This window comes from Rhodnius prolixus, unplaced genomic scaffold, assembly GCF_049639745.1.
Source record: "Rhodnius prolixus isolate KJV_2025 unplaced genomic scaffold, Rpr scaffold_34, whole genome shotgun sequence".
Classification (NCBI taxonomy): domain Eukaryota; kingdom Metazoa; phylum Arthropoda; class Insecta; order Hemiptera; family Reduviidae; genus Rhodnius; species Rhodnius prolixus.
This window is the reverse complement of record NW_027411619.1, coordinates 819180-847167: the sequence shown is the minus strand read 5'-3', so window position 1 is coordinate 847167 and position 27988 is coordinate 819180. Positions and strand designations below refer to the sequence as shown.

The 27988-nt window shown below is 34.2% G+C and overlaps 1 protein-coding gene across 1 annotated transcript in view; it reads left to right on the top strand.

Annotated features, from left to right (window-relative positions):
* Nucleotides 1-27988, top strand: part of LOC141457603 (uncharacterized) — a gene marked incomplete at its 3' end in the record, with an annotated part of 667626 nt that overhangs the window by 6085 nt on the left and 633553 nt on the right. The window lies entirely within an intron of this gene.

The following is a 27988-nucleotide window of genomic DNA, read 5'->3' as shown; positions in this document are numbered from 1 at the left end:
GTGCGTGTAACTCCTCAATCATGTATCCGCTAATTATTGATTTACAAGGTTATCAAAAAAGGAAAAATTATAATAATGACGATACGTTTATTGTTCGTGAAATGGCCATGGCTGACACAAACCTCAACATCATTGGATGTTGGATGTTTAAATTACCCGACAATGACGACGACAGCTTGTGTAGTGCTCCAAACAGGTGGTTAATGAACAACCATCATGGGATTTCACAACAAAATGGCGACCTAAATTATGAGGAATTTGGCGCCATTTTAAAGAGGTCAACACTAGAGTGTAGTTATTTGTTCACAAAAGGTATGGAAAAATGTAGATTTTTAGAAAAGATATTGAACATACCTGTATATGATTTACACGATTTTGGTTGTCCACCCATTAAATCATTACCTAATATTAATAATTATAAATGTTCGTTTCATTGTAATACTACTTTCATTTGTTCCTTACAATATGTGAATAGATTAGCCTCTTGCGTAAACATTAACAAATTTAAAATGGATTTTTTCAATTATAACGCTAGATTGATTACTTTCCTTCATTGTAATGTTGATGATTGTATGAGTAAAAAAGAGGTGCTAGCTTTTAATGGATTCATTTATGTAAGGAAAAATTGTATAAAATGCGTATATTGTAATCTTGTTTTAGATTTAAATACGCTAATAGATTGTCCATGTAGTAAACACAAAAAGGAAAGCCCCTTTTGTTCTTACCACTTTTAGATAAACTTATATGATTTTTGTAACTAAAATAAATAAATAAAAAATTCAATTTTTATTTTATTTTCCTCACCCCCTCATACTTTCATAATTAACGTAATAGTATATATATATATATATATAGTTACTTAATTAGTAACGTAATATGATATGGGTGCATGCTAAAAAAAGTGTTAATATTATTCCCTTTATTGAAAATATTCCAAGTATTATTACTCTTAAAAAATATTCCCAATTAAATAATATTCCTAATAACATTAAAATGCACTATTAGAAACAGGATGTGATAAGAACATGTTAAGAGAGGTGTGTGTGTGAGTCATAGGACATGGGAAAACGCTACATGGCCATCATAATAACCACATAAATAATACTAATATTCTTAATTAATTATTAAAATGCGCTAATAGGATGTGTGTGTGTGTGTCATAAGAGATGTGCAATGTACCCGGCATATGCCCCCCACCCCTGTAACCCTTTCATCCATTTGGACGGCTTGAGGGTTATGCCTTGTGACGTAGGACTTGCGTTCCTTGTGACGTAGGAGATTAGTATGGTCGTGGGACTGGACGACCATGTGACGTACTCTCTGCCACTAACCCCTCTCACCCATTTGACCGTCATGAGAGGTATGCCTTGTGACGTAGGACTTGCGTTCCTTGTGTCGTAGGAGATGCGCATGTGTGACGTCAAAGGAACGCATCTCCTACGTCACATGGGGCAGGTCCTAAGCCATCCTCATCCCCTCCTACTCCCACTCCTAAAGTGAGTGAGGGTGAGGGGGTGGGAAGGGGCTTGGCATAAGACCTCATCCTGTACGATGATTGGTAAGTAGAAAAGATGGGAGAAGACGCGCGTACGCGCGCTACCTCTCATACGTACGCACGCTCGATTTTGGTGTGGACAGGGGTGAGGAAGGGGGGAAACCCCCTGCATTCCCTCGCCATGTCACCCATAAGGGGTCGACGCAAAAAAACGTCCTCGTATGCCCAAAACTATACTACTAAGTACCTCCTTCGCTTTGTTTTCCATAGCCGCCTATGTCAATTACAGAAAATTTATAATTAGCATCAACGATAGCAAGTAAAACAATGGAAAAAAAAAATTCTTGTAATTATAATACATTGTTCCTGAAAATTTTGGACATTTAATTCGAATGTGTTTTCCATCGATTGCACCAATGCAATTTGGAAAATTCCATATATCATAAAATTTTCTCGCTGTTTCCAAAAAGTGTTCTGTTGGTTCAGGCATATGCAATTCTTGAAATTCACTCCATATTGCTTCAACGGTAGAGTTTGCAATCAATGAAACTGTAGAAACTCCCATACGAAATGAAAAAGCTTAACTTCTAAAAGATGTACCGGTTGCTAAATATCTAAAAAAAAAAATTTTTTTTAATTTTAACTAAAGGCGTTGTAAAATATAACATTTTGTTTACAGAAGATATTATAAAAAGCAAATGGAAATACTGCAGAGACACATTTCGCAAAGAATTTGCTAAACGTCAAAAACCACGTTCCGGTAGTGAGGCAGGAACCGAAATTGAATCAAAATGGGTGTATTTCAAATCACTACTATTTTTAAAAGATCAATTTACTAACAGGAACTACAAATCTACAAGACGTGTCATCATGCGTCAATAGGTTTTCGGACGAAAGTACAGACATTTCTGTAGAAATTACATAACAAGAGCAAGATAAGATAGAAGAATCGGAATATACAGAAAGTATATTAAATGACAATACTGAAAATTTTACCGAAAAAGATGTACTGCTTCCTGTTCCACAGTCACCTCTTTCTTCCCGTAATGAAGAACCCAGAGTTGTCATACAAAATAGAAAAAGAAAGAGATCAGAAGATTTAGTTGGAAAAGCATTAGTAAACATAGAAAGAGAAAAACTAAAAATTTTAGAGAGTAAACGGAGGAAAGTTATGGATGAAGATAGGTGCTTTTTTGAGAGTTTACTACCTCATGTTAAAAAAATGAACCCATTGAAAAAATTACAATTCAGAACTGAAGTACAACAATTAGTAATGACTTATCCATATAACTATTCCGAAAATAAATCAGCTCCAGTTTCAGACAACTATTCAGATTCATCATCACAATTTTCACCTACAAATTTGACTGCTCAAAATACCTCCGTTTTTGAAGACATTTGGTGAAAACCGGAATAATTTTTTGTTATTGTTTTATTATTTACTTTTAAAGAATATTTTGTTTTTTAAATCGTACTTGCATTTATTTTTATGTGCATTTGTTTTTTCTCAATAAAACCATTACTTACCTACTATCACTAGTTTTTCTTATTAAAACTGTCCGGTAGGACAGTTGTATAAGGGTTGATCATCAAAAACTGCACGAAAAAGCGTTAGGTTTAAAAACACCCAACTTTGACAATTTTTTTCTCTTTTTCTATAAAAGATAAAATTCCCAAATTTTATTTAAAATATAGGGCAAATCCTCCTTTATGACTGTAATTTTTTTGCAACAACCTAGATTTGATAGATATTGAGAAAAAAGATGCTCAAAATGAGCAAAAACGGCATTTTCAAAAAATGTTCTTGTTCTTGTTCTTGTTGTTGTTGTTGTTGTTGTTGTTGTTGTTGTTACCTTTTTTGTAAACAACGTAGCGCCTAAACGCGTGAACCGATTTTCATGAATGAGATGTCATTCGATTCGGAATTTTATATAGATGTGCCTTTTGGGGGTCGCGACGCTGTACATGGAATGGGCGAGGAGTTAGCCCCTTTTATGTAAGGCCCCCTCCAAAATTATTATCATTAATTACTCTGTAAATCTTAGCCCGATTTTGATAAAATTTGGTAGGATGACAGGGTTAGGGCTCCCCTACGTAACATTAAAGCGACGATCTGCTCTTACACTTGTTAAGGGGAAGAACAGCAATCGTTTCAAATTATCGAAACGTAAACCGATTTTCATGAATAAAGTGTCATTCGAATCGAAATTTTGTACAGATTTGCACTATAATAAAAGTCTCGACGCTGTGCCTCATAAGGAGGGGAGTTTGCCCCACCCAAGTAAGGCCCTTTCTAAAACTATTATTACCAATATTTCTATAACGGTTAGTCCGATTTTGATAAAATTTAGTAAGAAGAAGTGGTTAAAGCTCCTCTACGTGGCTGTGAAGTGCCATCATGCTCTTACACCTACTAAGAGGAAGTATTGCAATCGTTAAAATTTTCAATGAGTGAACCGATTTTCATCAATGAATTGTAGTTCGATTCAAAATTTTTGCCTCTTTGCCTTTTAGGGAGAAGTACTGTAATCGCAGTTTATTTTTCTTACTCCTCTTAAAGGGAAGTACTGAAATCGCAGTTTAATTTTGCTATTTACGTACAAATTACCTTCCTATTTTATTCAAAACGCTTTCTCAAAAAAATTGTTATTGAGGATGGTTTGGGGACCGCAACTATGATCATTCTTTAAAAAGATCTGTGCAGTGGTAGTATCTCCGACTGAACACCTTTTCAGGTTATAATGATAAAATTAAATTTATTATTCCCAATTTTAATAAAATCTGAAAAGCAGATATGTAACTTTGCAAAACATACAAAAAAGAAAATCTATCCAAAAGGTACAAAAATCTCTTTAACAAAAACTTACAGTTTAAAATGTTAAGTATAAGGGTTGATTAAACGCCAAAAGGTACACAAATCAGCTAGTACCCAACATTTCATTGATATTATTTTAAGTAATTTTATTACATTAATTTTCATTAATATTTTTTTGAATTTATTAGATGTTTCACAGACCCTTATGCTGGCCAGTTCATTTATTTTCTTTTTCTTTTCTTTTATGATTTAAGTCGCGTCAACATCAAGGTTATTGGCGCCCGGAGCTTTTTTCAGTGCACTGCCGGCCTCCGGACAGTGTTCTCTCGTTACAGACAACTCTGTCCATCACCCGGACAGTGAGCTGTAAGAAGCTCTTAGAAAGAGAAAATCTAAGGGTCAGCAGCTGGATTCGAACCCGGAACCTCCACGTGGGAATCCAATATGCTAACCGCATAGCTAATCCCTTCCCTTTGTTCATTCATAATATTTTATTTTTTTGTTATAATTATGATAAAATGTATATTATATTTTCGTAATTAAATAGGTACTTTATTTATTATTTTTATTTATTTATTTATTGTATTAGACATTAAGTCGTTACAATGGAATTATGTTTACAAACAAAAACATAAAATAAAAGTACACTTTTAACTTAAAAATATAAAGAATAACTAAAAATCGTTCTTTAAGAAATAAAATACTTAATATAAAAAACAAAACAAAAAAATAAAATAGAAGTAATACATTTTGCAATAACCAAATTTATTTATTTATTTATCTTTTAAATTATATTTTTAATAACAAAACAAACGCACAACTACTAATAATGAATACACTACTAAAATATAAATAAAATAAACAAAAATATAAGGTTAAGAAATAGAAAATAATAATAGAAATTCTCTTAATTTTAGGGAAAAATTCATGTATTTGTACAACAGGAAAAGGCTTTCTTTGTTCTGATTCGTAACTACTCTCTCCATGCTAAACTGGCCATCAAAAGCTTCCCTATAAAAATATCCTCTTGCTTCTGAAAACACAGGGCAAACGGCCACCATATGGGTGCCATCTTCCACCTCTTTGTTGCACAGCTTACAAACATTTTGACCACTAATTTTAAAACTTACATTGTCTATAGTAAATTTTGAAAAATGTTTGCCATTTAATCTTAGCTGAGCATATAGGCGTTTATATTTTAGAGGAATATCCAACAGGAGATAAGGTTGGCACAATATTTCTTTAGGAATTATTGCATGCAAATGTTTACTATAATTAGAATTTCTTGCTCTGGCAAGATCTTCATTAAATAAATAAGCCCTATATCTATCAACGATAGAGTCTAGATCAGATTTACTAAAATTATTTGGCCACACAAAGGATGGAATGAATTTATTAATTAAAGTTCGCAATTGTGAGTACCAGTTGAAATTATGATTCATCCTTTCACTGTGAAGGTTCACCAATGTTGAAAAACAGATTTTCGGATACCTGGATCTGTCCATTTTTTCTATTTTTAACAACCAATTTAACGTCAATTTCAGAACAAACAGGCTTAAATGGACAACACCAGTTTCTAATCTTATTAGAAAATGAGGAGTACATTGGTTAACGTTTAAGGTTCTTTTAATAAATCTACATTGTACAGCATCCAAATCATCCAGATATCTAAGGCTCCACACGGGAGCACCATACAGCAGAGTATTTCTAATTATTGAATTAAAAAGATACATTCTTGATTCCCAAGATTTTAAATTATTTTTGTAAAAAATATTAAACAATGAGCCTATTGCAGAGTTGGCCTTCCTAACCGCTTCATCTTTAGCCTCTTTAAAAAGTGAAGATCTAGAAAATGTAATGCCCAAATAATTAAAATAGGAAACCATCTCCAGCCTAGAAGAACCAAAGTAAAAATTTTCACAACTTTTAAGTTTCCCTGTACCGAACTTCAAAACTTTCGTTTTGGCCGTATTAACCTGCAATTTGTTTAAGCTTGAATAGGACTCTAATACTTTTAATTTCTTTCTTAAATCGGAGGGGCTATCTCCAAAAATTACCAAATCATCGGCATAAGCCAATAGGATAATATCGTTTTTCTCATCAATTCGAATTCCATATAAACCCTTAGTTCTGAAATAACCCTCCAAATCGGATACGAATAGGTTAAAAAAAATGGGACTCAAAATTTCTCCCTGAATTACTCCTTGGTTCAGCTTCACCTTTATAGAATATTCATTGTTATCTCTAATACTCACAGTTGCCTCCTTATATAATTTTTGTAAAATTCTGAAGCATTTTCCATAAAGACCCAGGTTTCTAAGCTTTTCCCAAAGAAGATTTTTTTACTTTATTTTAGCTTTATTCCAAATTATTCTTCTGATTTATCTTTATTATGCTCTTTATTCTGAATAGTCACATATATCGTATGTACATGCACGTTAAAGTAAAAAAAGACAAAGGCAGAGTCGGCTACTATTTAAATTTGAATCACGGATTTAAAACAATATTTCAGTCTAGAATTCGTCTTTCCGAAGTATTTGTGAGCACAAATAACGCGTAGGTAATATCAAGTAAATTATTCAACAATAATTATTCATTTCTCAATTGTAATTTAATGTAGTCCCTCTAATTTTACTTATAGTAAAATACTGGAATAATTATGTTAGCTGTCATAAAAATATGCATATCTTATTTATCTTATTACAGTCAATCTAAGTTAAATGGTGTTCTACTTGAACAAATATTTTGTAGATTAAAATGGCCAGCATAAGGGTCTGTGAAACATCTAATAAATTCAAAAAAATATTAATGAAAATTAATGTAATAAAATTACTTAAAATAATATCAATGAAATGTTGGGTACTAGCTGATTTGTGTACCTTTTGGCGTTTAATCAACCCTTATACTTAACATTTTAAACTGTAAGTTTTTGTTAAAGTATGCTTATAGGATTTCCATGACCATTTTTCCAACGTTTTCTTAATTTTGACCTTATTTTTCCAAAATATAGTCAATGTGGGTGGACCCATCCTCACATATTCAAAAAAATGATCCGGATAATTTTGAAATTCCTTATATAAAGTTCTGCGTTTCTTATTTATAGGATGTACATAATATTTTCTACAGCGTTTTTTCTTTAAAATGTACCATTTGGTTGCTGGTGAACATAAAAACTCTTCTTCACTACTCAACATCTTGCATGTATCACAGCTCCGTCGAGCACACTAATCAGCGATTATATTTTACTCTAACAGCTATCATCTTTGCTATTATCTATACTCACAGCTCCGTTGTAAACGTTCCCTTACTCTCCACCGTGCAATAATCTCCTCTCATTGTTGCTCTCTTAAACAAGAAAATTCCCTCACCATTCCCAGCATTGACCAAATAAGTTACGCCATGATCTACCACCTCCCATTAGCTGTTAAGTACAAGTTACTGCAGTTATACAACGAAATGTGGCGAAAAGGGGAATATCCACCTCAATGGAAAAACTACTTAGTGTGCCCTATCCTAAAAGCACATAAAGACCGACCATTGCGATGCATCCTCATCATTATCCTCATGCATTCTCAAAACGTTCAAAAGAATAATAAAATATAGGTTGGAATGGTGGATTGAATTCAACGGTTTATTGACGGTCAGCCAATTTGGATTTAGGAAATGTAAATCTGTTCACGAAAGCCAAACCGAATTAGTTACGGACATTTACAAGGGTTTCACTAAAAATAAAATAACGCTTTGTTTTTAGATTTCACCTCGGCTTACGACTCGGTACAAATGCCAATTCTTATAAAAATGAAACTTATACATCTTTCAAGTAAATTCATCATTAATATAATTAATTTAATATCGAATAGATTTATCTATCTCAAAATAAATGATTCGATAGAAGGCCCACAGGTAACTCATATAGGCTTATCACAAGGAAGCATTCTGAGCCCTATTCTGTACTCAATTTATGTAGCTAATACAGAAAATGTATTAATCAAAATGTGAAAATTCTCCAATATGCGGATGATGTATGTATGTATGAAGCACACTTCTGGAATGCAAACAAATACTCGGGAAGTCTTAAATAAATTAAATGATCATCAGCTAAATTTTTAGGGACCACATTCGACAAAACTCTTAATTGGAAAAAAGTAGAGAGGATTTCCCTATTCAATTTCTCCTTTTCTAAAAATTCACTCTTATCTCTCTCATTGATAAATTTCAAAATAATAGTTGGAGGAAAATTTGTATTCATTTTATTAAATCTAGAAATCAGTCTGAAACAATTAGAGCATTTATTCGTATTAAAATCAAATTCTATTACTTTGCAAATAATTTTAAGTTTGGCATATAAATCTTCATCAGCAGAATAAGAAATATTAGAAATTTTCACACCACTGAAACGTGAATACTGTAAATTTTTTTGTAGCATTACGTTAAGATCAATAATATCTTTGTTATCAAGTTGGCTTGTTTTTTTCTTTAAAGAAGCATTTTCTGAGCGGTATTTCTCTAAATTAGCCTCCAAATTAGTAGTAACCTGCTTAAAGTCATCTTTTATTTCTTTAAGTTCCTTTTTAATATCAAATGTTTTAAGTTCTAAATCATTTGTAAACAAATCTAATTTTGACAAAATGGCACTGATATCGCTGCAGTCGACAGTTAAACTATCACCACAATTTGATTGGCTAGATTCTTTAGCCCCACCACTATTCAAGATAACTATAACGACTTACCAGTTTCTCAAAAAAGTAATTTATTTTCAATAAATAATCAAAAAAAAAATTTCTAAATCCAGTTTATTTCGTCACCTTGTTAACCACTGAATCAAACTGAGTTAATTGATACAAAAATTACTCACTAATAAACAATTAGAACTAATTAAAAACAGCACTAAAGTCTAGAGCACAGTCAACGATGTGTACAGTACCACGTCCCAGTTACAACTCTTTTTTTTTTTTATTAAAACTGTCCGGTAGGACAGTTGTATAAGGGTTGATCGTCAAAAAGTGCACGAAAAAGCGAAACTTTGAAAAACGCCCAACTTTGAAATTTTTTTTCTCTTTTTGTATGAAAGCTAAAATTCCCAAATTTTCTTTAAAATATAAGACAAATCCTCTTTTATAACTGTAATTTTTTGCAACAACCCAGATGTTATAGATTTCGAGAAAAAAGTTGTTGAAAATGAGCAAAAACGGCATTTTCAAAAATTGGTCTTGTTGTTGTTGTTCTTGTTGTAACCTTTTTTGTAAACAACGTACAGCCTAAACGCGCGAACCGATTTTCATGAATGAGGTGTCATTCGATTGGGAATTTTATGTAGATGTGCCTTTTGGGGGTCTCGACGCTGCACATCAAATGGGAGAGGAGTTAGCCCCCTTTATGTAAGGCCCCCTCAAAAAATATTATTATTACTAATTACTCTGTAAATCTTGGCCCGATTATGATAAAATTTGGTAGGATGATAGGGTTAGAGCTCCCCTACGTGACATTAAAGCGGCGATCAGCTCTTACACTTGTTAAGGGGAAGTATAGCAATCGTTTCAAATTATCGACACGTGAACCGATTTTCATGAATGAAGTGTCATTCGAATCGAAATTTTGTATAGATTTGCACATAAAAAGTCTCGACGCTATGCCTCATGAGGAGGGGAGTTTGCCCCACCCAAGTAAGGCCCTTTCTAAAACTATTAATACTAATATTTCTATAACGCTTTGTCCGATTTTGATAAAATTTAGCAGGAAGAAGTGGTTAAAGCTCCTCTACGTGGCTGTGAAGTGCCATCATGCTCTTGCACCTACTAAGAGGAAGTACTGTAATCGTTTAAATTATCAATGAGTGAACCAATTTAAATCAATGAATTGTCGTTCGATTAAAAAATCTTTGCCTCTTTGCCTAGAAGTACTGCAATCGCAGTTTATTTTTCTTACTCCTCTTAAAAGGAAGTACTGAAATTGCAGTTTAATTTTGCTATTTACGTACAAACACCTTCCTATGTTATTCAAAACGCTTTTTCAAAAAAATTGTTATTGAGGATGGTTTGGGGGACCGCAACTATAATCATTCTTTAAAAAGATCTCTCCAGTGGTAGTTACGGTTCCGACTTAACACCTTGTTATAATGATAGAATTGCTTATTCCAAATTTAAAAAAATCTGTAAAGCAGATATGTAACTTTGCAAAAAGGAAAGTCTATCCAAAAGGTACAAAAATCTCCTTAACAAAAACTTACAGTTTAAAATGTTAAGTATAAGGGTTGATTAAACGCCAAAAGGTACACAAATCAGCGAGTACCCAACATTTCATTAATTCTTCATTAATATTATTTAAGTAATTTTACTGCATTAATTTTCATTAATATTTTTTAGAATTTATTAGATGTCACAGACCCTTATGCTGGCCACTTCATTTATAATATTTTTTTGTTATAATTATGATAAATCACATATACGTACATGTAGGAAAGAAGAAAGTAGATAATACTTAACAAGAAAGAAAGAAAGAAAAACAAGGAATCACTTCAATAATAATCAATATGCAATAATATATTTTCTCGTATTTACACCTTTTCGTCTTAAAACACACATTCAATATGATTATTTAACGCCTTGAAACAATTTTGACAAAAGAATACATTCATCATGGCCATCAATATAAATATTTCCATTAACTAGTATTTTAAATAAAATAAATTTATCAGGGGGTGCCTCCACGGATTTCTATTCCACAGATCGGCCGTCCTGCGATTCGTTCGCCTCGAACGATCGGTCTTGCACATACCAGCCTCAATCTTCTCCTTTCTCCTTTTCCATCATCTACTTCCATTTCTTCACCTTCTTCTCCATCGTTTTCACCATCCTCAACGTCTCCGTCATCCACTTCGCCATCCTCTTCTCCTTCACCATCGTACCGATCTTCCCCCTCGACCTTAACAAACCTATAAGGTCCTAATAACAAACTGTCCAGTTTGGACGTTTGACCGAATTGGGTCCTCCGCACCGCCACTCTCTCTCTAACCTTGTGAACAGTAGCCTATTTCCTCTTCCGGCCGCAAGTGCGCCTCTTTTCTTCTTGCACCTGTTCAATATTTGCATTCGCTGAAGCTCCCAACTCTTCCCTCTCGCCTCCTAATCTTTCCCGTTCTACCCGTAACAGTTCAACTCGTTCACATTCCAATCTCTCTCTTTCTACTCTAACCTTCTCTCTTTCCCTTTCTAATCTTAAAGCTTCATCCCGCTGTCTCATTTCTATTATTCTCTGTCGATCTCTTTCTTCATGACGTCGTCGTTCTTCTTCTCGCAAAGCTTACTCCTTTTCTCTTCGCCGTTGACTTTTTCTAGCGGTCTTCTTCCTATTTCGTGTTTCTATTTTCTTTCCTCTTTTGGTTTCTTCTGCTCCACTTTTCTCGATAGACACTTCTTCGTTGCCCAGCAAATCAATTTGCAAAACGCTGGGAATCGTTTCGGCGGCAATAAATTTCACCTCTCCTTTCACAATGGTAACCACCTCTTGAGACGAAAATTCCTTACCTAAAACACGGTCAACTTTCAGACAGCTACTAGGCACAACGTTGAATTTGGATTGGTATTTTTCTCCATCAATATGAAATTCGGTCTCAAACGCTCCCTACGTCTCAATTCTGCCACCTAGACCTCTCAACTTCATTTTTTTGGTGGTCAATTTAACTTTATCCGCTGTTTTAAAATAGGCCTCTGATCCTATCAAATTGACGTCACTACCGGTATCTATAAGAGCTTGCAGTTCTACATTGGCGATCTTCACTACTTTCATCATCGCCCCATCTGAGAAATCATCGTTGATGGTCCTGGCGTTCGCCTCAGAGATCTCGGAATTTTGCTTAGAACTCTCCCTTTTTTGAGATAGGCGATCAACATTGCATGCTGTAGCGATATGTCCAAATCTATTACATCTATAGCATTTTGCTCCTCGGTCTTGGGATGGACAGCTATTGGCTTTATGCCCCTTTCGACCACAATTATAACAGCAAACTATTTCATTTGCTTTTCCTCTCATCTCATAATCTGTTTTCAGGCTTGTCGCCTGGTTTCCACCTTTCCCAGGGTATTCTCTTCCTCCATCACCTTCGTCTGAATTACAATTAGAGTATCTCTTTATAGTGCAGTAAATTTCCAAATTCTCCTTAAACTCCTGGTAAGTTTTGGCGCCATACAAAATAGCTTTATTAAATTCTTCGTCCGGTATGCCATTTATAGTATACTGGATTAATACTTCCTCTTCAATGTCACCTCTAGAGGCTATCTCCTTCATTACCAAAGCATATTCCTGCACCGGCTCATCTCTTTTCTTCCTTCTAGTTCGCAACATCTGATGAAGGTCTGCGCTGTTTACTTTTCGGCCGTATTCCCTCATAAGGAGTTCTTTTAATTTTGCCCAGGTGGTTATTCCTTTCTCCGACTGAACTTGTAGCTTAGCAAGACCTCGGAGTGACCTTTTGGCGAATGTTAGCTCTTGAAAGTCATTTAGACCCGCCATTTCGACTACCTCCTCGAAATCGGAGATCCATTTCCCCACTGAATAATTGTCGTTGGCACTGAACGTGCGAATGGACTCCTCCAAGTCTCTAAAGGATAGAGTCAACTCAAATCTGTTGAATACTCTGTGGTATGTTTGCTCACCGCTTGCTGAATAAGGTCTAACAACAGATTTGGCTTCAATAACCGCAGGTAATTCTCCCTCCTCATCATTTTTCTCGCCGGTTATAGCCACTTCTTTTATCTTTGTGAGAAACTGGCAGATTCGCTTGCTGATGGCATCCGCATCACCATCATAGTCAAGATCTAAAATATTACAAATCGCTACCAAATCTGCAAGAGAGCATTTCTCACTAATATGTCTAATCGACATATGAAACAATGTTCGATATCGTTTAAGTACAATGAAAATAATAACGGCGATAATAAGCATCCTTGTTTAAGCCCATTTAGAGTTTTAAACTTACTAGTTAATCCGTTAGGGGTCCATACCGATGATCTAGTATCACTATACAAACCCTTTAATGTTTCAATAAATTTAGTAGACATCCCTAGTGAATATAGTTTACAGTATAAAGAATTTCGGTCAATAGTATCAAACGCAGACTTATAATCAATGAAAAAACAATACAGTTTGTGGCCCTTCTTGCCCACTTTAAGCTTTATAATATTCGTTAAATTGAAGATGTTATCTACTGTAGAATATCCTTTTCTGAAACCCGCCTGCGACTCACTAAGAATATTATTTTCGTTTTCCCACGCTTGTGCTCTTTTCAACAGTAAACCTGTAAATAGTTTTGAAACACAATCAGAAAATGAAATACCCCTATAGTTTCTAACATCATTTACATCACCTTTTTTATACAGTGGGAATATTATTGAGTGAGAAAACGTTTCCGTAATATTGGCAGTGTCATACATATTGTTAAATACCTTTAGTAACACTTCAATAAAATTAGTTGGGCTGTTTTTAAAGAATTCATACGGAATTCTATCATTTCCGGGTGCCTTTCCAGATTTTGCGGAATTTATTACGTCTGTTAGCTCACAAAGTGTAAAATTTTTATCAACAGAGGGTAAGGTGATAAAAGGCGAAACATAACTAATAGAACAAATATCATGATGCGGATTTAATAAATTATTGAAGTGTTTAACCCAATCTTCAGTTTCTATGGTTTGCTACAACAAGTAAATTCACAGAAAATTTTGTCTCAGTATTTAATAATTAATTCAGGTCATTTTAATCGACTTGTGATAATTTGGAGCTTTAAATATTTATTATCCACACATATTTCTTAGACTGTGCGTATCTGCGATTGAGTGCTGCGAAGCAAAGTCAAAACTCGGTTGTGAGTGACAGTGTCAGTGCGCTGTGGGTTTTGTGTTTGTGTAAGGATATTTTCCGAGAATTGCCAGTCTCCCCCGTAAACCGTAAGAAGTTGCATTAGAGGGAAATGTCGGCAGACAGCGGGGGCCAAGGGCCCCTCGAAAATACTAGCAAAATTTCAGATAAGTCATCTTTTAGTAATGCTAATATTAACCCAAATGTTTCTAACACAATAATCAATCATAATAATAATACTAACTTACTTACTAACATGATGGAAGTAATAAGTACCAATACTGATAGCGACAATAATACTAATAAAAGTACTCTAAAGGCAAATAAACGCCCGAATGAGGAAAATATTGCATACAGTAAGTCAAAAGTCCATGTACAAGAGGCTAACTCAGGTACCCTAAAATATAAAAATGACTACGTGAAAAATGCACTAAAAAATAGATACAAAGTAGGCGATAAAGGTCCCTACATTGTGAATTTAGAGGGCAATAAGGGTAATCTGGGCAAGGTTCATCGTATGGCAATAGGAAAGTGGCTGCTAAACTCATCTATGACCTGTAAAGACGATATATTGAACATAGAAGTTACTGGTAAAAACCGAATGAAAATAGAAACTAATAGTGCCCAAGCAGCCAATGAATTACTTAAGTTGGAGATCCTTAAAGAAAGGGAAATTTCAGCTTATATTCCTAACTTTAGAATTCATAGTACAGGGGTTATTAGAGATGTCGATATAGAGGAAGGAGAAATATTGTCGGAATTAGTAGCACCGGTTAAACCAATCAATATTAGACGCCTTACGCGCAAAATTCTAAATGGGGGTAAGGAAATAAAAAAAAAAATCCAGTCTGCATAGTTACTTTCGACAGCCAGTCCCTTCCGCAGTTTGTATCATTGTATGGGGTAAGATGTCGTGTGGAAGCATACATCCCCCCTTTAAGACAATGTAGGAACTGTCTCAGATTCCGTCACTCGGAGGATCAATGCCGTGCCAAAACGAGATGTGACCACTGCTTAGACAACCATAGATTAAGTGAGTGTACCATGATCGAGGCTGTGATGCCGACCTGTGCCAACTGTAACGGGAAACACAGATCGACATACAGAGAGTGCCCGGTTAAAATAATTCACCAAAAGCAAATCAAAGATAAAACTTTAAACGAAAATACATTCGCCACCGTTGTAAAAAATAAGTTCGATTTATTATCAGTCCAAAAAGAGTTTCCAGAATTACCCGCGCCCATCATAACAAAAGTAATGCCAAAGAAATCAAATAATTATAAAAAACAGTTTTTACCACACCACAGTACCTACCAAAAACCTGTAAACAAACCATCTACATCAAAAGAATACCGTGATTCGATGAAACAGAAATCTAAACCAGAATACAATGATAGAAAATCCGAAACACAACGGGTGAGTGAACAGACAAACAGACAGGAAGTCAAAACACATGAAGAAATTAATGAAAAACATGTTGAGTATTTAATTCAACTAATACAGAAAGTTAAAAACGATCGTCTAGACAAAAATAGGATAATTAAATCGCTTATTTTTGATTTAGAAAAAGTGTGTCATCCAGAAAAAGACGTAGTTGACAGAAATAGTCAATCAAATACATTAAGTTTCAATGCTCATCCTATCCACAATAGCAACGGAAACAGTATACAAGATATTCAGACAAACTTAAGTGCTATTAACACTATAAAGCAACCCCTTTCCCCGTCATAATAGTAATAATAATAATAATAATAATAATAATAATAAGACACTTTATTGAAAATAATTACAAACATTAGAATTGAAAACAAAACAAAAGCGTATACGGCTTGGTAATCCGTCAGCCGGAAGTTAGGTGCTTTTTATAATATAATATAATTAAGCAAAAATAAAACAAGAAGTGACTTAATGAAATGATAATTGTATAAAACAAAACCTATTATTAATAAAGAACAAGAAAATACATAATATTACAGATAAGATAAAGAAAAAAGAGAAAAATCGCCTCCATAAAGTACATTCATTGAAAAAGTAAATAGAAAAATTAAAAATTAAAATTAAAACAAAAATAAAATTAATAAACATGAACATCTTCATAAACTAATAATTAAACTCTTGAATTAATTGGTATCTGTACAACCAGGCAGAGCGAGCGTAATTAATAAGATTGAGACAGTCAGTAGAGTTTAAAAGCTCTCTTAGATTGGGCAAAGTTAGAGAACGAACACCAAGGTGTCGCACTCTAAATTCTGCCAAGATAGGACAAATAGCCAAAAAATGGACTATGTCCTCTCTAGCCTTTAAATTGCATAGTGAGCACAACTCTACCTCCCTGTCAACCCAAGGGGTAAAATTCAAATAGAGTAGTTCGCATCTCATCTTAAACAGCCAACGTAATTCTTTTAAATTTAATTCTGTAGTCTGAGATGAAAAAGAAAATAGACCAGCATTAACATTAAGCTCTCTATAAAAAAGGTATCTATTAGAATCTTTGGCGCTTGTAACACACATTTCCCGATGAACTATCTTTATTTTATTTGACAGAATAGCAAACTGATTCTTCCACAATGAAACATTATTATAGGAGAAACAGAAATTAAGATTGTACTTTTCAGCCAGTTTTATCCAGCTGCCAAACCAAAAGGTTTTGTGTTTAACGATTTCTAGTGCAACTACTCTAGGGAGTCTATATGCCGGAAATTCAAGGATTTTCAAAATGTATCTGAAATGGAGCCAATCTTGAACCCCAGAGGGAAAAGTACAAACACTACTTAGAAGAGAATCTAAATTTGATTTATATTTATCCACCATATCCTCAGACCAAAATAACTGAGGCATTAAAGGCAAAACTAACACTTCTGAGGAGGGTGCAAACTTTAATGTAATACTGAGAGGCAGGTGATCAGAATAATTAACAGGTAAAACACAGAAATCATCTATAACAGACAAACAGTCTAAAGAAATAGAGCAGATGTCATTAACAGAGCAGCCATTATTACTTAGATAAGTAAATTCGCCCATACTATCCCCCGGAAATCTACCATTTAAAATAATCAAATTATAGTTTTCACAAAGCTCAAGAAAATCAGTACCTCTTTTATCTAGAACCCCATCCTTAGAATTCCTAGAGAGTTTACACTTACATCAAAGTTTAATTTATGATATTATATATATAATTTAAAATATCTCTATAAAATATATATAGTTTTGTTTTCTTTCCTAAAAAAGGAGAAAGTAGCAAAATGCAAATAGATTTTAAGATTAATGCGATATAATGTAATGTTTTCTATATATTGTTCTATTTAATGTTTGTTTATTAATAAAGTAAAGTTATTTAAAGTAAATTATGACGGGGAAAGGGGTTGCTTTATAGTGTTAATAGCACTTAAGTTTGTCTGAATATCTTGTATACTGTTTCCGTTGCTATTGTGGATAGGATGAGCATTGAAACTTAATGTATTTGATTGACTATTTCTGTCAACTACGTCTTTTTCTGGATGACACACTTTTTCTAAATCAAAAATAAGCGATTTAATTATCCTATTTTTGTCTAGACGATCGTTTTTAACTTTCTGTATTAGTTGAATTAAATACTCAACATGTTTTTCATTAATTTCTTCATGTGTTTTGACTTCCTGTCTGTTTGTCTGTTCACTCACCCGTTGTGTTTCGGATTTTCTATCATTGTATTCTGGTTTAGATTTCTGTTTCATCGAATCACGGTATTCTTTTGATGTAGATGGTTTGTTTACAGGTTTTTGGTAGGTACTGTGGTGTGGTAAAAACTGTTTTTTATAATTATTTGATTTCTTTGGCATTACTTTTGTTATGATGGGCGCGGGTAATTCTGGAAACTCTTTTTGGACTGATAATAAATCGAACTTATTTTTTACAACGGTGGCGAATGTATTTTCGTTTAAAGTTTTATCTTTGATTTGCTTTTGGTGAATTATTTTAACCGGGCACTCTCTGTATGTCGATCTGTGTTTCCCGTTACAGTTGGCACAGGTCGGCATCACAGCCTCGATCATGGTACACTCACTTAATCTATGGTTGTCTAAGCAGTGGTCACATCTCGTTTTGGCACGGCATTGATCCTCCGAGTGACGGAATCTGAGACAGTTCCTACATTGTCTTAAAGGGGGGATGTATGCTTCCACACGACATCTTACCCCATACAATGATACAAACTGCGGAAGGGACTGGCTGTCGAAAGTAACTATGCAGACTGGAATTTTTTTTTTATTTCCTTACCCCCATTTAGAATTTTGCGCGTAAGGCGTCTAATATTGATTGGTTTAACCGGTGCTACTAATTCCGACAATATTTCTCCTTCCTCTATATCGACATCTCTAATAACCCCTGTACTATGAATTCTAAAGTTAGGAATATAAGCTGAAATTTCCCTTTCTTTAAGGATCTCCAACTTAAGTAATTCATTGGCTGCTTGGGCACTATTAGTTTCTATTTTCATTCGGTTTTTACCAGTAACTTCTATGTTCAATATATCGTCTTTACAGGTCATAGATGAGTTTAGCAGCCACTTTCCTATTGCCATACGATGAACCTTGCCCAGATTACCCTTATTGCCCTCTAAATTCACAATGTAGGGACCTTTATCGCTTACTTTGTATCTATTTTTTAGTGTATTTTTCACGTAGTCATTTTTATATTTTAGGGTACCTGAGTTAGCCTCTTGTACATGGACTTTTGACTTACTGTATGCAATATTTTCCTCATTCGGGCGTTTATTTGCCTTTAGAGTACTTTTATTAGTATTATTGTCGCTATCAGTATTGGTACTTATTACTTCCATCATGTTAGTAAGTAAGTTAGTATTATTATTATGATTGATTATTGTGTTAGAAACATTTGGGTTAATATTAGCATTACTAAAAGATGACTTATCTGAAATTTTGCTAGTATTTTCGGGGGGCCCTTGGCCCCCGCTGTCTGCCGACATTTCCCTCTAATGCAACTTCTTACGGTTTACGGGGGAGACTGGCAATTCTCGGAAAATATCCTTACACAAACACAAAACCCACAGCGCACTGACACTGTCACTCACAACCGAGTTTTGACTTTGCTTCGCAGCACTCAATCGCAGATACGCACAGTCTAAGAAATATGTGTGGATAATAAATATTTAAAGCTCCAAATTATCACAAGTCGATTAAAATGACCTGAATTAATTATTAAATACTGAGACAAAATTTTCTGTGAATTTACTTGTTGTAGCAAACCATAGAAACTGAAGATTGGGTTAAACACTTCAATAATTTATTAAATCCGCATCATGATATTTGTTCTATTAGTTATGTTTCGCCTTTTATCACCTTACCCTCTGTTGATAAAAATTTTACACTTTGTGAGCTAACAGACGTAATAAATTCCGCAAAATCTGGAAAGGCACCCGGAAATGATAGAATTCCGTATGAATTCTTTAAAAACAGCCCAACTAATTTTATTGAAGTGTTACTAAAGGTATTTAACAATATGTATGACACTGCCAATATTACGGAAACGTTTTCTCACTCAATAATATTCCCACTGTATAAAAAAGGTGATGTAAATGATGTTAGAAACTATAGGGGTATTTCATTTTCTGATTGTGTTTCAAAGCTATTTACAGGTTTACTGTTGAAAAGAGCACAAGCGTGGGAAAACGAAAATAATATTCTTAGTGAGTCGCAGGCGGGTTTCAGAAAAGGATATTCTACAGTAGATAACATCTTCAATTTAACGAATATTATAAAGCTTAAAGTGGGCAAGAAGGGCCACAAACTGTATTGTTTTTTCATTGATTATAAGTCTGCGTTTGATACTATTGACCGAAATTCTTTATACTGTAAACTATATTCACTAGGGCTGTCTACTAAATTTATTGAAACATTAAAGGGTTTGTATAGTGATACTAGATCATCGGTATGGACCCCTAACGGATTAACTAGTAAGTTTAAAACTCTAAATGGGCTTAAACAAGGATGTTTATTATCGCCGTTATTATTTTCATTGTACTTAAACGATATCGAACATTGTTTGGGAGGTGGTATACGTGTGGCCGGTGTAACTGTAAAATGTTTGTTATACGCCGATGATGTCGCGATTGTGGCTAGTGACCCAATAGTCCTTCAGAGTATGATTAATAGATTGTCCACTTATTGTGAAACTTGGAATTTGTCGGTTAATCTTGATAAGTCGAAGGTTATGGTTTTCAGACGAGGTGGGAAATTAGCCAGGAATGAGAAGTGGTACTTTAACGGAACGGAAGTAGAAGTAGTAAAACAATATAAATATTTGGGTGTTTGCTTAACCCCACAATTAGCTTTCCGACACCACTTTGAAGATCGACTTCGAGCGGCTAAAGCAAGTATTATGGCGAATTACAGTAATGTATTCAATAAAAATGGTATACCGATTTCAGTTAAATTTGAAATGTTTAATGCAGTAGCTAGAGCCATAGTTAGTTACGCCGCGCAGACTTGGGGGTTCCTGTGGAGTGATATAATAGAAAGTTTAAATACTTTTTTCATTAAAAGATTGTTTCTGTTACCAAAAAACACGCCCAGTTATGTTATATATTTGGAGTCGGGTTTGACACCTATATTCGTTTTTACACTGAGCTTACATTATCGCTACATCCGGAAAGTGCTTACTTTACCAAATACACGATTACCAAAGATTTTAGCGGATCAAATTATAAGAGAAAAACTTTTTTGGTTTAAAGAATTAAATGATATTTGTGAAAGGCAGGATATGGAATTAATAAATTATGACAGTGGAGGTGAGCATCAATTTGAGCTTTTAGTTGAGAAAATAAAATTGTCATTTAAAAGAAATTTATTGGCTAAAGCTGCGAATTCAACTTTTCATTGTTTGTATAAAGAGTTAACTATAGATTTGGGTCAAAATCATTACATTAATGACACAAATAAGTTACACTTTATGCAAACTATAATGAAATTGAGGGGGCAGCTAATAAATTTAAACTGTAGAGTGAGTCGTACAAGCGAGAGTCACCTCTGTTCAATGTGCAATCTCCATGTACGAGCGTCGTTTGAAAAGTGCATGCAAAAATAAAAACTACTTAATTTTTTGGGGTAAACCTTTTTTATTTTTCAACATAGTCTCCTTTTAGGCTTATACACTTCGTCCAACGCTGCTCTAGTTTGTTGATCCCTTCCGAATAATAGGATTTGTCCAAGTCTGAAAAATAGCCATTCGTTTCTGCAATCACCTCCTCGTTTGAATAAAATCTTTTTCCCGCCAGCCATTTCTTCATATTGGGGAACAAATAGTAGTCCGAGGGAGCCAAGTCTGGAGAATAGGGGGGATGTGAAACGAGTTGGAACACTATTTCCATTAATTTTGCGACCACAACTGCTGAGGTGTGAGCTGGTGCGTTGTCGTGATGGAAAAGGACTTTTTTGTGGGCCAATCGTGGGCGTTTTTCTTGCAGCTCGGTTTTCAAACGGTCCAATAACGATGAATAATATGCACCTGTAATAGTTTTACCCTTTTCCAGATAGTCGATGAGGATTATTCCTTGCGAATCCCAAAAGACAGTCGCCATAATCTTTCCGGCCGAAGGAACGGTCTTCGCCTTTTTTGGCGCAGATTCCCCCTTGGTAACCCATTGTTTAGATTGTTCTTTGGTCTCAGGAGTGTAGTGATGTGTCCATGTTTCTTCCACAGTGACAAAACGACGCTTAAAGTCCTGCGGATTCTTCTGGAACAGCCGCAAACCGTCCTTGCAACATTTCACACGATTTCGTTTTTGGTCAAGCGTGAGCAATCGCGGCACCCATCTTGCGGATAGCTTTGTCATGTCCAAATGTTGATGCAAAATATTATGTACCCGTTCATTCGAGATGCCCACAGCACTAGCAATCTCAAGCACCTTCACTCTACTGTCATCCATCACCATATCATGGATTTTATCAATGATTTTTGGAGTAGTAACCTCAACAGGGCGTCCAGAACGTTCAGCGTCATTTGTGCCCATATGGCCACTCCGAAAATTTTGAAACCACTTATAAATTGTTCTAATCGAAGGTGCAGAGTCACCATAATGTTTATCAAGCTTCTCTTTAGTCTCCTGAGGCGTTTTGCCTTTCATAAAGTAGTGTTTAATCAACACACGAAATTCTTTTTCGTCCATTTTTTGAAAATCACTCGACTTCCTCGATTCAAACGAATGCCAAACACAAAGTAATAGACCCATCTGGCTGAAACTTGGTGTGTGTTCTTCCAAGAGATGCTACTAACTAAACATAACCTCGATACGCGCCAGTGGTGCTATCTCTCTGACTTTGCACGGACTTTTCAAACGACCCTCGTAGTCGAAGATTTATTGCATTATGTGGCTGAATGTCCAATTCTTAAAGAATTTAGAATCCGGTGGTTCAACAAGAAAACGCTGACAAAAACTGAAATAATAAGTTACTTGAATGGGCAGAATAATTGTTTTAAGCGCCTTTATTGGTACCACTTGGAGGCGGCTAACTACAGACAGTTTTTGATTTCCAATTATAATTTTTAAATTTACTTTTTTATGAGAAGAATATTTATCCTTATTTTTATAGAGTTTTGTGGATTTCAATAATTTTAACTTAACTAGTTATATAACTATTAGGGTGAAGGGACCAGTAATTGACTGGGCACCAGTAATTGACATACCAGATATAAACTGGTATTATAAGGGATATGAGCCGTTTTTAGTGGTGATTCTTTCAATTTCGTTATTGAGAAGCCTTTAGGCAGCAGTTCCAGAAAAATATTAATTATTGGAAGGTTCCTTGGTATCAGTGGAAGGTTATTTGTGTTAAAAGTTCAAAATCAAGGAAAAAACAAGCCGTTGCTAAGGAGGATTGATAAGAAAATAATTTTTCTTTTTTCTTATTTTTCGTTTATTTGTTCATATATTCGTGTGGTTATCAATGTTCTGTTATAATTAGTATTACTTGTAGATTTCATTTATGTAGTTTTTTTTTTAATTATAAGAAGCATTGAGGATTAAAATGGGGCTGTCAATCACTGGTCCTTGAAACGGCAATCTGCCCAGTAATTGACATGTATGTCAATTACTAGTCCTACAGCTTTTTTTTTGAAACCAGTGATTGACTTCCAGGGAAAATGATAAGATAGGTTGATGAATTTTATTATAATTAAAAATTCAATACATTGTAAAATAAAATCATTGATAAAAATCGGCAACATAAAATAAATAGTAAAACTTCCAACAAAATATGTTTAAATTAATGAATTAGCAAATGTACGCCTTATTTCAAGAGGGCATGCAGAATGATTATTCTGTACAGAACAACAATGTATGAACAACAAACTGGAATAGTCGAGATCGCCGAACAGTTTCACGAGGCCAACGTGAATGATAAAAACGACGCCCACTTATCGGAGTTTGAAAATCTCTCATTCTCCCTCAGTTTTGGGTCCTTGCCACATTCCAAAGAAGAAAGGGAGGAAATGGCTGAACCATAGAATTCCATCAAATAAAACGGCCAGGGGAAAAATGAAGCTCCCTCAAGAGAAGTACCAGGTGCGAAATTAAACATAAGTGGAGAAGTTGGTGACTTAGTGACGTTACACATTACTTACTTTTTAATCTAGTTTTTTTTTCATTGATGTTTCATTTATTTATTACTGTTGTAAGTGCGAATGCTTACAACCTGAGGCGGGACGCGATTTACGTGCACACAGTGTATATATAAATGAGCCCAAGAGGTAACTCAGTAATAATAAACAATCAAATACTGTTTAGATGCAGAAAATAAGAATGAATTACATTCAGATAGTTTGGTTTCGAAGCAAATGACACTGGCAGCACAGATTGTGGAAAATATTAGCGAAGCGCTCCAAAAGAAGGGAAGCGTAGGAGAAATTTGGTTCACTAGAAAGCGAACCCAAGGACGCGTAGATGCCATCAGTAGCAACGTTATAGGCGGAATGGATAAAACAAGGATGTGACCACATAGTCTAATCGGAAGTAGAGAGTTTGGTAAAGTGAGAACCAAAAAAAAATTCCCAAAAAGAGGTTTAAGTAACAAAATATTTAGCGGAAACTAAAGGATAAGAGAGCGGAAGAGTTGAGAGAAAGAGATAAAAGCGAGCCGACAGACATTGTGTACGATCTAACATGTATGTTAGCTAATATCTCCTTGGCACTATTGAAAGTAAGGGCTGTTATTCAAATTACCTGTCTTGGCTTGGGGAACTTAATTAAAACTGTCCAGTAGGACAGTTGTGTAAGGGTTGATCGTCAAAAACTGCATAAAATAGCGTAATGTTGAAAAATATTAGATTATTTAGGTTTGCCTATTTAAAAACTGATTAATTATGAATAAGACCGATTTTTGTTATAAATCCAATTGAAAAAGTGATTTAGGTGATTTAAGTGATTTATTTAGATTTAAAAGTGATTTTGAATGCATATCTTATGTCGTTTCATGAATATATTTGTATGTCAATTACTGGTCCCACCCCATGTCAAACACTGGTTCCACCGAAAATTCGGTATGTCAATTACTGGGTCATTGACAAATTTTCAAAAAAAATCATTTTTGGTTGACATAAAGATCGAATTTACTGCTTTTAAAATATTAATAAAATAAAATACATCCTACTGGAGCGGTACAATTTTACAACCTACACCTGGAGCCAAAATAACGGAAGTTATTCTACCTTAAACTCGAATTTTTTCTTAAGCAGTCAATTACTGGTCCCTTCACCCTATATAACTAATTTCAATAACTTAAATTCCTTAATATTATTTTTGCGATTGTTATTTTAATTTTCTGTTACAAAGAATTTTTGTTTATGTAGTAAAAAGAAAAACTATGTTTTCAAAGATGGAAAATATTTGTATATAATTTTTGTAAGTGAGGTCAACCTCTGCAGACGGACATAATGTCCATGCATTGTGTGGTTTTTCTTAGTTTTCTGTTCATTATTATTTTTTTTTTTATATATAATTTTGTATCGTTTTTGTAAATAATAAACACACATTATTATTATTATTATTATTTAAAAATAAAAATAAATAAATAAAATAAACAAAATCATTGATGTATGTTGGTGTAAGCATTTTTTAAAAAAGGTTTTGAATTTTTTAGCCTCATAATTTTTTTATATTTTTTATAACGTTTTTCTTTTTATCCTGTATTTAACAGTTTGATTATTATAAATAACTAGATATTACAGTCAATCTACAGTGTTGCTTGAACATATATTTTGTTGACGAAAATGGCCAGCATAAGGGTTTGTGACATCTAATAAATTTTAAAAAATATGAATGAAAATTAATGCAGTAAAATTACTTAAATAATATCAATGAAGTACTAATGAAATGTTGGGTACTCGCTGATTTGTGTACCTTTTGGCGTTTAATCAACCCTTATACTTAACATTTTAAACTGTAAGTTTTTGTTAAGTCGACAGATAAACTATCTCCACAATTTGATTGGCTAGATTCTTTAGCCCCACCACTATTCATTATAACTATAACGACTTACCAGTTTCTCAAAAAAGTAATTTATTTTCAATAAATAATCAAAAAAAAAATTTCTAAATCCAGTTTATTTCGTCACCTTGATAACCACTGAATCAAACTGAGTTAATTGATACAAAAATTACTCACTAATAAACAATTAGAACTAATTAAAAACAGCACTAAAGTCTAGAGCACACTCAACGATGTGTACAGTACCACGTCCAAGTTACAACTAATTTTTTTTTTTTTTATTAAAACTGTCCGGTAGGACAGTTGTACGAGGGTCGTATAAGGGTTGATCATCAAAAAATGCACGAAAAAGCGTAACGTTGAAAAACACCCATCTTTGACAATTTGTTTCTCTTTTTCTATAAAAGATAAAATTCCTAAATTTTCTTTATAATATAGGGCAAATCCTCCTTTATAACCGTTATTTTTTTGCAGCAACCTAGATTTGATAGATTTTGAGAAAAAAGATGCTGAAAATGTGCAAAAACGGCATTTTCAAAAAATGTTCTTGTTCTTCTTCTTCTTGTTGTTGTTGTTACCTTTTTTGTAAACAACGTAGCGCCTAAACGCGTGAACCGATTTTCATGAATGAGGTATCATTCGAGTCGGAATTTTTTGTAGATGTGCCTTTTGGGGGTCTTGGCGCTGTACATCGAATGGGAGAGGAGTTAGCCCCCTTTATGTAAGGGCCCCTCTAAAATTATTATTACTAATTACTCTGTAAATCTTGGCCCGATTTTGATAAAATTTGGGAGGGTGAAAGGGTTCGGGCTCCCCTACGTACCACTAAAGCGACGTTCTGCTCTTACACCTTTTAAGGGGAAGTTTTGCAATCGTTTTAATCGGTCGTCGCTATAGAACCGCTTTTCGTGAATGAAGTGTCATTATTTTCCAAATTTTATGTAGATTTAAATTTTAGAGGGCATCTTTGGGAGGGGAGTTCGCCCCACGCGCGTAAGGGCCACTGTAAAACTATTATTACTAATAACTCTGAAAATTTGAGCCAGATTTTGATAAAATTTAGCATGTAGGGGTAGTTGAAGCTTTCCTACGTGACATTAAAGTGCCATCACGCTCTAACATCTACTAAAGGGAAGTATTGCAAACGTTACAAATCATCAACGCGTGAATTGATTTTCATGAATAGAGCGCCATTAGAATGAGAATTAATGTAGAAATGACTTTTGAGGGTCTCGACACATTATATACTTTCTGAGGGAAGTTTTCTTACGTAAATAATACCGCCTCAAACTAATATATTATTATTAATAATAATTTTCACCCGTTTTTGATTAAATTTCGCAAGAAGAAGAATTTAGAGTGCGTTACACTTAAGTGCCTTCTGATCTCACACCTACAAAGGGGATGTATTGCAATCATGCCGTTATTGCAGTTTAAATTTTAGGGAGAAGAACTTTTTTTTTTTTTTTTGTTTTCTTTTTTTGGCATTGGCTTCCGCCATACAGCCAGCATCGTCTAGGGAGAAGAACTTTAATTGTAGATAACTTTTCTTTCCCTCTTTGGAAGAGGTTATTGCGATCAGAGCTCTACTTCTCTTAAATCCCTCAGAGGAAGCAATGTAATCACAATTTATCTCACCGCTCTTACTAGAAGGTAATGTAATCACAATTTTCTTTCTATTGTACCTCTTCATGGGATGTGAAATCATTCATCATTTCATCCCATAACATTTCTCTCAATATCCATTTTCTTACCACCAATTTGTTACCATTCCCACATAACTTATAACATTTTTTTATTTTCATTCTACACCTTCCGGCTAGTTGTTCACTAATCCCCCATAACTTTTCCCAGTCTGCATTTTCTTCATAACAACTTGGCAACATTCCTCCCTAACTTTTCTTTAGTATTTATCTTCTACTCACTAATTTGATACTAATTTGATTTGAGATACCTTCCACTAACTTGGTATAATAATAATATAAAGTATTAAAGTACAGTGCATAAAACTATTGCTTATCCCAAATGTTGACAAAACCGGTAAACCAGAATTGAAACTTTACAGAATAGACTTTTAATGGTTTAGAATATTTTGGAAAATGATAAGAAGATAGTCAAGGAGGGGAGTTTGCCTCACCTAAGTTAAGCCACTCTAAAATTATCATTATTAACTCGGTAAACCTTGGCCCGAATTTGATAAAATTTGCGAGTGCCATCTTGCTCTTACTCTACTAAGGGAAAGTATTGCAATCGTTTCAAATTATCGATGGGTGATCTGATTTTCATGAATGACCAATTAAACACAAAAGAATGTTTAAAATTAAAAAATAAACATACAACGACTTTATTATTA